Source organism: Rutilus rutilus (genome assembly GCF_951802725.1).
Source record: "Rutilus rutilus genome assembly, chromosome: 5".
In the NCBI taxonomy this organism is placed as follows: domain Eukaryota; kingdom Metazoa; phylum Chordata; class Actinopteri; order Cypriniformes; family Leuciscidae; genus Rutilus; species Rutilus rutilus.
The window spans coordinates 42,858,809-42,871,189 of record NC_140213.1 but is presented as its reverse complement, the minus strand read 5'-3'; the positions used below and the strand labels follow the sequence as shown (position 1 = coordinate 42,871,189).

General features: G+C 36.2%; 1 protein-coding gene across 6 annotated transcripts in view; it reads left to right on the top strand.

Annotated features, from left to right (window-relative positions):
- Positions 1-12,381, top strand: part of frmd5a (FERM domain containing 5a) — a 107,727-nt gene that overhangs the window by 1,818 nt on the left and 93,528 nt on the right. The gene's annotated exons all lie outside the window — the stretch shown is intronic.

Genomic DNA, 12,381 nt, shown 5'->3' with positions numbered 1-12,381 from the left:
ATTTAAATAGCTTTGTGTATTTTAAACGACCTGTTTCTTTTCCATAAGCTCTATAAGGGCACTCTCAAATATGTGTGGACCCATAATGGGTAGGTTCGAGATGGTTTGGGAACGTCCTGAGGGATGTTTTGGTGTAAAGGAGTAGTGTACTTTTATATTAGGTGTCTTTAACTACTATGCACTTACATAAGTAAAATTTGTGTTCATGTTGCATTGCTAAACACTTTAGCTGCTATTGAGATGGGATACAGGTAAGTTTAGGGACAGGTTTTGTGGGATGGTTAGGCTTAAGGGTAGTTAAAAGTGTAGGGTCAATAATGTAATTATAGATTATAGATGTAATTACAGAAATTAATTACATTCACACATTTTCACACACAATAACTGCATTTTATCAAACAATGTCAATATTAAAGACACTTAAAGGGTTAGTTCGCCCAAAAATGAAAACTATCCCATGATTTACTCTCCCTCAAGCCATCCTAGGTGTATATGACTTTCTTCTTTCAGCCAAACACAACACAAACACGAGTTATATTAAAAACATATCTGGCTTCCAAGCTTTATAATGGGAGTGAATGGTACCATTTTTTTTTTGGTACCATCCATCCATCCATCATAAAAGTAATCCGTATAGGGATTAATAAAGGCCTTCTGAAGCAAAGTAATGCATTTTGTAAGAAAAATATCCATATTTATAACTTTATAAACTATAGTTCTGGCCGAAGAGTGAACTTTAACCTGACGGGATAATTATCGTTTTTTGGTGAACTAACCCTTCCATATAAAGTGGCACCAAAGTCTATCATTCTTTACAAAAAGTATTTTTTTTAGATTTTCTACAGAATGACAGCTTCAGGAAGAAAGACACAATGAAAGCAAATTCTGCATGCACATCAGCATCACTCTATGTCTGGACTGAGTATCTGAGACTGGAGTAAAAACATCAGGACCGACTTCAGAGGATCTATTTATGTGAAATGCATGTGTCCCCTTTACAGTTTATTATCATAGTATTGGAATTGCTCCATAAGCAGGAAAGTGTTGTATGGATTCTGGCATGATGTCAACACTACACATCCATTAATAATGTATGCTTTGGTCTCCAAAACTGCCCCTTGGGCGCTTGTAAATCAAGCAGTTTATTAAAGCAGCACGGATGGCTGGCTGCTAAGCACTGGCTGGACAGGAGTCTGTGAAATCCGGCAGATTATGGGAGGTCTGTTACTCCGGGATGAACGGAGGGTTACATCATAAACACTGGGGATACGGAAACAACCAAACCCAATTATTTCACTCTTTTCAATTGTAGCTTGTAGAATTGTAGCATTGTTCTCAATGATCCATGTCAAGTCAAGTCACCTTCATTTATATAGCACTGTTTACAATACAGATTGTATAAAAGCAGCTTCACAGTGAAAACATGAAAATTAATACAGTTTGTTTCTAGAAGAAAATTGCGTCATCGTCCACCTGAAGTAAGGCAGATCATTAATATTGCTGAATATTAAATGTCCCCAACTAATTAAGCCAAAAGCCAAGGCAACAGTGGCAAGGAACCAAAACTCCTTCAGGAGACACACGTGACAGAATGGAGAAAAAAAAACCTTGGGAGAACCCAGGCTCAGTTCTCCTCTGGCCAATGAACGAACAGTGTATGATTATGATTCATGCAGCATTACAGGTCAGAAGTCAGATTGGATCAGAACATTCAGAATATTATCCAGTTCCATCTGGATTTGGAGTCATCACGCCGGTATGGAGACGAGTTTGTTGAGGATCAGTGCCGATGGCTGTCGTGTCGATGAGGCCTTCACAGGGCTGATGAGGCTGGCACCTCAGGGTCCAGGCGCAGGTCCACCATCTGATCTGGATACGGCCCGGATCCGGCTGACTTCAGTAAACCGCGGAATAAACAGAAAGACTAACATTAGCGTAGATGCCATTCTTCTTTTGATGTAACGAGTACATCAGGTGTTATAGGAAGTGTCCCCAGTTCCGGCTGATCTAATTTATGCAGCATAATAATCATTTGATTGATTTGAATAATAGATATGTATAACGTTCTATATAAATGTCAGGTAAAAGAGATGCGTTTTTAGTCTAGATTTAAACTGACAGAGTGTGTCTGCTTCCCGGACAATGTTAGGAAGACTGTTCCAAAGTTTAGGTGCTAAATAGGAGAAGGATCTACCGCCAGCAGTTGATTTTGATATTCTAGGTATTATCAACTGGCCAGAGTTTTGAGATCGCAATAGATGTGAAGGACTATAATGCGTTAAGAGCTCGCTCAAGTACTGGGGAGTGAAACCATTTAGTGTTTAATAGGGAGCCAATGCAGTGTTGACAGAACCGGGCTTATACGGTCATACTTTCTGGTTCTAGTGAGAACTCGAGCTGCTGCGTTTTGGACCAACTGGAGTTTGTTTATTATGCGTGCAGGGCAACCACCCATAATTACATTATGGGTTAGCATTACAACAATCTAGCCTTGAGGTCATGAATGCATGAACTAACTGTTCTGCATTTTTCCTTGAAAGCATAAGTCGTAATTTAGATACATTTTTAAGATGGAAGAATGCGGTTTTACAGATGCTGGAAACGTGGCTTTCAAATGAAAGATTGGTATCAAAGATGCAACATTAATAGTAGTTTTCCCATTTCATATTTCTTTATTGAAACATTACTTGCTCTTGTAAAGGTAGTTTTTATATAATATTTTGAGAGAAGGTCTGTTTTATTACCCTGCTGTCCTGAAGAGAAATAGTCTAGTCAAGTCAAGTCACCTTTATATATATATAGCGCTTTTTACAATACAGATTGTATCAAAGCAGCTTCACATTAATAACATGAAAATAATACAACAAAGTTTGTTTCTAGAAGAAAATTGCCACAGTTTAAATTCCTTATTTCTTTTTGATGAACATTGTTGGAGTTTTTACAGGGGCACACAGTTTTGCCTATTTTGGTAGGAATATTTATGAATTTTTCATAAAATTATGTTGTGTAATGTCAAACATGGAAGATTTAGCCCAAAAACTGTATGTCATGATACTGTACACAAGCTAATTATTCTATTAACTTCATATAAAGAAACAGATTATGCATAAAACTATGGATTAGGTTAATGCAACAAAGATGATATTTTTTGTTATTTTTGGGATCCCTCTTTTTTTTTCTTTCAAAAACACAGAGATATATTTATACTGTGTATATATATATATCATTACTTTATGACAGTAGTACATGTTTTCATGTTTTTTTTTTTATTTGATTTAGTTTTTTATTTATTTATAAAATGTGAGACATTTGAGAAATTTTGCTTATGAGAAGAGTTTTCAAATAAAATCCCACACAATATTCATATTAGTGATTGACCGATACAAGTTTTTCAGTGGTTGAATCTTGAATTATTATATTTGGTTTCCTAAGTCCTAAATACGTGGTTAAATCTTTCCAGGTTCCAATTTTTTTTTTCTGAATAATATCAATAAAAAGTTGTTTAATAAGAGATAATTAACCGAGACAGGTGCGATTTATTTTAATAGGAGACTCAGACACACATGTTTTCTTGCATGGAGCTGTTTGTCTTTCTTTGAGGAAGCCTTTGTTTCATGTGTAGCTCGAAATGAAACGGGAGCCGGCAGATCGCTTTCTATTACAGTCAATCTGAGAGCATCCTATTTCTCAGCCTTCAGAAGTCTGAGAGGACTGTGGCTCCTAGATGACACACACACTCCCTCAGGGCTTTCATACGGTTTACACACATCAAGACAATCATTGCGTGTTAGAGAGGATTAGAAGAAGGGAAAAAAGGGAGGAATTTTTCAAGAGCCATCCGAGGGAAGACTTTATGAGGAACGAGTGTTTGTTTTATTGCCACAATCCAACATTGTGTTGACCTGTTGATGTTTAAAGGGCTGTCGGGATGGTTTTACAGTACAAGCGAGAAGGTTTTAAGTAAAATGGAAAAAAATATCAAATGCAGGAATGATTTCTCAATCCTTGTGATGACAATTCTGAGTGATCATGTTCTGACGGCTCTTAAACGTGTCTTAAGACATTTTCTTGGCTCACTAAAATATATGACGACATCCTATGTAATACTGTAAATGTGGATGATTTTATGTCTTGTTTTTTAAATATAGCACAAAAGTACAAAAAAGGCAGATTTTGGTTTCTGAATGATATCATTACTTTAAAGCCATTATTATTTTGTGCTACAGATTATATATATATATATATAAAAAAACGGTTACATTTATGATAAAAACTGCCAGCTGTAATTGGCGCAAATTCACAGTGACAATTATATATTTCATTAAGTGATATAATATATCAAATGTACTAAACTTCCAAAAGCTGCTTTTTAACTCCAAATGTACTGTCAACATACAGCTGGTAAAACAGAAAGCCACATGATGAATCAGAATTCATGCACAGTACATAAAACGTGACCAGTTCTCACATGTGGACACAAACATAAAAATGACATTTTACAATTTTTCGCCCTAACAAATTTTTTTTTTCTGTAAAAGTTATAAACATTTTTACAGTAATAATTTAATTTAATTATTTTTTATTAGTTAAAATAGTTTTAGTTAAAATAATTTAGTAACACTTTACAATTAGGTACAGTAATAATGCATTAACTAACATTAATTAACAATATGCTATGTATAGTTACAGTATTTATTAATCTTTGTTAACGTTAGCTAATAAAAATCCAACTGTTCATTGTTAGATTTTTGTCTGCTCAGGTCCATTTAATAATATTACCAGACAACTTTTGATTTTAATAATGTATAACTAAATGTTGAAATTAACATTAACTAAGAATAATAAAAGCTTTAGAAGCGTTTTTCATTGTTAGTTAATAGGGCTGCACGATATTGAAGAAAAGTGCGATATGCGATAACTCATTAAATAATGCGATATTCGATATGCGATACGATAATGTAAAATAAACGTAAATTATATTTAAAATATATTTAAAATTATATAACCTACATACATGTTTCACATTCTTTTTGTGACAAGAAAACATCCCTACAACTTCTGAAAGTGAACATCAGTGTTTTACTGTAAGAAGTGTTATTTTAACATCAGTGTAAACCTCGGGGTTTAGGGGTTCAGGTTATCCTACATTAGGTTTATTCAAAAACAGAAACTGAATAATCAAATGTAAAAATAAAACACTGCTTAGTTTTCACTGTATGGATTAAATAAATACTGATTCTTATTAAAGGTATAGCGGAGGATCTTTCCGAATTTTAGATAAGACCCGCCCTCTCCACTTTTTGAATAAGTTTGATTGATTCACCAGAATGATTGACAATTAGGAGGACCAATAGTATAGGTGATCCACCCGGAAGTAAAAAATCCTCCGCTATACCTTTAAAGCTACAAAAGTTATTCAGCCAAGAGCAGTGAGTGATTTTCTCTTTGTCTTTTGTTCATGACCCCAGTTATTGCAAGCTGCATATCGCGATATTTCGATATATTGTGCAGCCCTATTAGTTAATGTTAACTAATGCAGCATTGTAGTTATCTAATGTTAACAAATGAAACCTTATACTGTATAAATATATTGTTACCAATAATTTTTCCCAATTAGCCATTTAACAACTAACAATGAACAATTGTCCTCCTTGCCAAAAGTGCACATTGTCTGTTGTCAGATATTTGAAGTTAAACAATGGGCAAAATTGGATTATATTGTGAATATATTGTCATTATTATGTCATATGGGCATCAGCACCACTTTAAAGTAAATCATAGAAGTTTTCCAATCTGGTTTGTTGAGTCTGTGAGTGCTGATTGTATCGGTGGGCCGTGTGTGTGTGTAGTGAGTGCCAGGCAGGGAGGTGAGCAGCCAGCAGCAGGTGTGTGTGCCGTGTGCCGTGTGCAGCACTGCTGTGTTGACGTAATGGAGGAGAGACTGTGACAGAGCATGCAAGCTGCCAGCTTTTCTTTCTTCCTCTGCAAGGATGTGGCCAGGGGAACAACCCATAGAAGCTTGAGCAGCAGAGGTTGAGAGTGCACAGTCATTGTTTATCGTCCTCTCCGCCCTCCGCTGCTCCCTCTGTACTCGCTGCAGTCCTGCCAGCTCGTCCTCGGGGTTCAGGACACCTACTCCGGGGGAAGGAGCAAGTGAAAGGCGGATCTAGGTCAGCCTTTTATTCTCTCCCTCGCTCCCTCCCTCTTTACCCCAAATATCTTGTTCCCACTATACTGAGATTCATTCCCTCCAGGAAGTGCTTTCATCGTTTCCTTTAAAGCTCCCCGGTGGCTTCAGACCTGCTTGTGAATTGGCCTAGCTTGTGTGTTTCTTTTGTCAATCAGCAAACACACTCTTCATATTTAACAGCAGCTCGGTGGTTCGCTTAATGCCGCTAATGTGCTTTTCAAAATGCTACCCATGTTTCCATGCTGGAACGATCGTGAAACTGAAGGTGTGATGTGGGGAAATTAAATGTGTTAAGTGTAGCATATTGCAGCTAATGTGATGCTCAGAAATGCTGACTATACAGACTTTACTTGCCGGGTTTATTTATGTTACGCATTTGCTTAAAGGAGAACTCCGGTCAATTTTAACATTGAGCTCATTTTTTTGTACATTTGGAGTGCTGTCAGTACAGAGAACAACGACAAAAAACGGTGTTGCCTACAACGTGTTATCCTCTTTTTAAAATGTGCACCCTGTTGACTTCAATGGGGCAAGTTTTAAACCTGCTTTTAGCCTCTTAACATCCTTGATGTGTCATTACAAGTGCACAGGTCATGTGAGTGATTCCTTCGGAGTGAACGCGGGTGAATCTGACTGCAGTAGATGTGAAAGAAATATATAAAAAATGATGCTCATTCAGCCAGTGCACATACCTGTATTTACATCCTGTTTTCGGTCGAAGTCCACAGTAGTCGATTGTCGAGTTCACGCGCATAGGTTTAGTACCTATGATCACTCGCGTGAACTCAACAATCGACTACTGTGGACTTCGACCGAAAACAGGATGTTAAAATTGACCGGAGTTCTCCTTTAACTCGGGCTCCATTTAAAGGGAGAGTTCGCCTGAATTAAATGAATTAAAATCTTCCTCATGTCATTACAAAAACATCTCTCTCAAACCCATCAGGATGATGATGCTTCCATACAGTGAAAGTATATGATGACCAGGGGCTGCCAGACTTCAAACATGAATACATCATATATTAATAAACAATAAAGCATCATAAATGTACCATAACAATAATCCATATGACTGTTGCACTATATTCCATGTAGGGCTGCACAATATTGGGGAAAAAAAAACGGACTTTGTAAGTTTTTATTTATTTATTTGTTTAGTTTTTTGCAACAAGTACATTATTGCTATATGAAGAAAAACACATTTTCTAAATAAAAACGGAAAACAACGTTTCCGCAAGTTTTTGAAAACGATATCTTTATCAACTTCGTGTAAACTACAAAAATGGAAAAACTACAGACTGTAAACTACAGTCTATAGGCACGTAGTGTTTCTTTACAAAGTGACATCGCCAACTACTGGCCTGGCAGAATAATACATTTTCGTCAAAAAAGCATTTTTGGGGTCATTTTCCGGCATTATCACCTGTACGCGAAAATGCGAAGGAAAAACGTTTCAGTTTTTAGTACATCTTTGTCGTGTAAACGTATCCTTGGTTAACATCTGCATAGAAAATAAATAAATAAAAATCATTTTAATAAAATAAATAATTTAATAATTTTGATAAATAAATAATTTAAATACAATTAATTTGGGAAAAATAAATAAATAATTTAATAATTTAGATAAATAAATAATTTAAATAAAATTAATTTGGGAAAAACTTTAAAAATCTAAAAAAATGATGTATAATCTTTACAAGAACCAACTCAAACTTTTTTCACTATAAGCATACAGTGAAAAAAGTTCTCATAGGCCTCATTTCCACAGTTTTTGACTCACTTTTTTTTTTATACTGTAGGTGTCAATCATTCAGCTGTGCCAAAATTGAAAATATCTTTAAAAAAAATTGTGGAGAACTTATTGTGCTTGTATATGAAGGACTGCGCGTCCATCTCTCACAGTTTTGTTTTCATTCGTAAAGAAATAAAATATGAACGATAGGCTTTCTCTTAGGATTCATTGTGATCATTTTGATATTGTAAATCACACCTAAATCTTCAGATCTTCCTAATGGAATAAAAATAAGTGCATCAGTCTTTTGCCTAAAAAAGTTTGCCATGACTAGCGTATGACCCTAGATGTTCAGCTGGCATGAATTATGTATTGTCTCTCTATCTCTGACTCTGAGGGAAGAGTGAGCTCTCATCATAAGATGCCCTTGCAGAAGCTATTTGAATTTCACTGAGGCGGCAGCTCTTCGCGTCCCTCTCCCTCGCTGTTGTTCTCAGTGATTGCAGGCAATTTATAAGCTTCTCACATCTACAGGTCACAGCGAAAAAGCACACACACAACCACGGCTAGGCTGCAGTTAACGGTGAGAACGTGATGAGAGTGTGTTTGTGCGAGTGGGTTGAGAGGGAATCAGAGAGAAAGAGAAACACAAATTAGCACACGCATGTAATTGTCCTCTGAACACAAACACAAATAGTGGAGTATTTGTGCTTTTAAGGTTTGCCATGAAGCTTTTCTATGTGTTATTCAATGGGTTCCTTGACTTTCCGGCTTCATATTCCTGTGAGGACATGTGGGCATCTCTACTTATCACTTCTTGTGTTCTGGTACCCTGGAAGTCTAATTAGCTCTAATTGCAAGTGCACTCAACCATGCTGAAGATGCATCTCTGAAACCCATTGCCATATTGCTCTTTCTAACCATAAAATGTGTTGAGGAAATGCTTTCGAGGTGCAGTCTTGCGTTTTAGAGGAAAAAAGAATTGTGTGTCAGCCATTTGCAGAAGAACATGCTGTTATTTCTAGGTGAATGATCCCACAGTGTAAAACATGAGTGTGTTTACCGTGCAAACAGCAAGTACTTTTCTCTCGGATCACTCAAGCACATTTAGAAAGATTTTACAGGGCCTGCAATGAAAATCAAGGCACCATCTCTCCAAATGCAATTCCAATGTAGTTATTTTTATAAATATATATACTTTATATATATGCCGCTGATGACACACATTTTACATGTTAATGTTATAGCCGTGCTATGGAAGTCCAAATCAAATTTCCCAGAAATGAGACAATAAAGTATATTCAATTCAATTCAATCACTTCAATATAACTGCAATATAATAGAATAACAATAGAATATATATTATAATAGAATAATAAATAATAATTAAAGCTGCAAGCAGCATTTATCGGGGTTCAAGCAATTAAGGCCTTTAAGCACAAAAGCATAAAAAGTTATTAAGTTTTATTTAGCAAGCATGTAACAACTGACATAATAGATGGAAAAGACCATTTACAGCCAATACAGGCAATGTACCATAGGAAATATGTGGTTTTAAAGCTTTTTGCCAGTTATAGCGCCAGGTTTCAAGTCTCTAGGCCTTACGGTTTGGCCTGCACGATGCCGTTTTACAAATCCTTACAATTACAATAGGGTTTCAGCATTTCATGCTTGAACCCCTAATAAGAATGAAGGCTTTTTGCCAGTTATAGCACCACCTATGGTCCGATCTCCATGAAACTCTGCATGCTTCCTCACCACATTATGACACATATGCTCATCAATTTTTGTGATGACCCTGTTACAGCCACCCATATGCAAAAGTTCAATAACTTTTGATCTAGAGAGTCCAGAGAATTGTCCTAGACTGGTCTGGTTCCGATCGGGCCAAAAACCAGGGACTAGTTCGCAAAAGTAGGTTTTGGACAAAATGCGACATAGCAGAACATTTTTCCTGCCTAAATCGAAATTGGAGATAGCCATTTTGTCCGCCTTGAGCCAGGGATCACAGTGGTGTAACTCTAAGAGTTATGATCGATTTTGTACTTTTGGTTGCTGTAGCGCCACTTATGGGCCAATCGGGGTCATACTCTGATAGGTTGTCCCTAAATTGAGGCCTACCATCTGGCCAGGTTTCAAGTCTCCAGCACTTACGGTTTGGGCCGCACGATGCGTTTTAGAGGAGAATAATAATAATAAAAACCCTTACAATTACAATAGGGTTTCAGCATTTCATGCTTGAACCCCTAATAACGTAAAAAAAAGTCATATTGCTCATATGACTTTTCCCTTGGATTACAAAAATGCATTCTGATCACTGGCTGTCTACGGGGTGTCAATATGACCAAATTCTTATTTCAAGATATGAGAAATGTTATTTCACGATTAACGACATATATCACAATATAGTTATTTTGTGTTATTTGATCTCATTTCTGTTATGAAAAATAAGAAAAAAGCAAATTACAAACAATAGGACAGAAGAAAATGCATGAAAAATTACTGGTGCAATAGGTTTATTTAACATGTAGTTCGTAGTGTAATTTAATATTCAAATGTATAAGTGAAATATTGCATAGTCTTCACTGTATGAATTAAATATAAATGTATTCTTGTTGCTCTTTATTTTACAGTATGTGTACTTGCAGTGTACCTACCTAAGAAAGTACTGGTTAATATAAAGTAACTACATGGGGTAAGGTTTGGTTTAGAGGTAGGTTCAGGGTTAGTACCTCGTTATTACTCAGTTATTGTAATAACTATAATAAGTACATAGTGTGGACACATAGTTATTAAAGCTAAAAAAAGTTGCAAAATGTTAGTTTGATTCACATTAATGACACAGAGCTGCAGGTTTATTAGGCTGCTGTCACTTTAAGACCAAATGCACGGGTCCATTATACTGATACACATCCAGTTTACACCCAACTGTTTACTTTCACTTGAGACATAACCGGCTATGTTTACGTGAATACTCCACACGATGGGCATTTTGACATCATTTTGACCATTCAAGCGCAATAAGACGTGAAAGAGATATGAATTCGCGATCGCATGATGAGAGACGCGGCTTTCTGCGTTTATGCTGTTTCATCACACTGAAGTGTCAATAGTGCTATATATTTATATATAAATACAGGAGCAAAATGATAGACAGTTTATTCCTTGGTAACAATATATATTGCTAGAATTTTCTTATTTTTTATTAATTAGCTGCGGTGTTACATTTGGTAGCATAGTGAAATCTCTTTGGTCCAAAAACATTCTGCTACACAAAGCTGTAAATCCACCCATTTTACCACTTTATCTGCAATTCATGCCATATTTTTGTGCTTTCAAGCAGCAACTGCTTCTGATTATTGTGATCGTGTTTCTAAAATGGGTTTGAGCCCTGATTTACCGCCGCTGGTTCTGCTCTCTTTGGCCTCCTCCTCCATGTCGGAAATCATCTTATGAGGGGATGATGAATGAAATTAATGGCTCTGTAATCTCTTGCTGGTTTGAAAAAACAGCGTGTGTGAGTGAGTATGTGTGTCGGCTGGTTTAATGATTCAAGCCTGCCTTGGCTATATCGTGTGTGTGTGTGTGTGTGTGTGTGTGTGTGTGTGTGTGTGTGTGTGTGCGTGCAGCGTATATAGCTGTGCATGTGGGAGGTTGAAGAGGACTCGAGTAAAGAAATTTCACTCATAATAATCCCTGGCCCTTTAAGGAGCTTTATTTTGAACAGCTCAGGCTAAAAGTGGGATGTGTCTTCCTCATCATGACTTTCTGCCGATCAGCCCCAGCAGCGAAACCCTTGCGTTGGGTAAATGAAAGACGTCTCCTTATAATTATCTTGCTACTTAAAGAAAAAAGCTAAAGTTGATAATCCTCAAAGTGAAGATGTCCGATTTGAACCCCCAGACTGATGTCATGGATGAAGTGGAGCTTGAAAAGCTAGTTATTGAGAATGCGTATTTTAGACGCTCTATATTGTATTTCTAAGTCAAAATATTACTGGTCTTCCATACGGCCTTCTTAATGAACACTGATGAAGGGTGCTTTTTAAAAATATAAATTGGGGTCCAAAAGATTTTTTTTTGTTTTTTTTGGGGGGGGGGGGGGGGGGGGGAATTTGGGAAATATAATGTAAATATTAAAGTTTTGATTTAAAATAAAAGTTGAAATATTTAAGAATCAGCTCTATTTGGGACTTTGATTAATAACTCTTTTAAAGGTCAGATTTCTAAGTAAAAGGAAGTTTTGGAAGTAAAACATTTTTTATGCCGATAATGTAAAAAAAAAGAAAAAAGTTTGCTCTAGTTGTCTCTTTTGGACTCCACTCTGTGTTTATATATATATATATATACATTTTTTTTCATTTTATCAAATCTTAAAATGAATATCCATTTTGTATACTGTACTTAATGTTGTGATGACTCACTTACAATTTTAGCGACTGATTTTTAGTGATCTATTT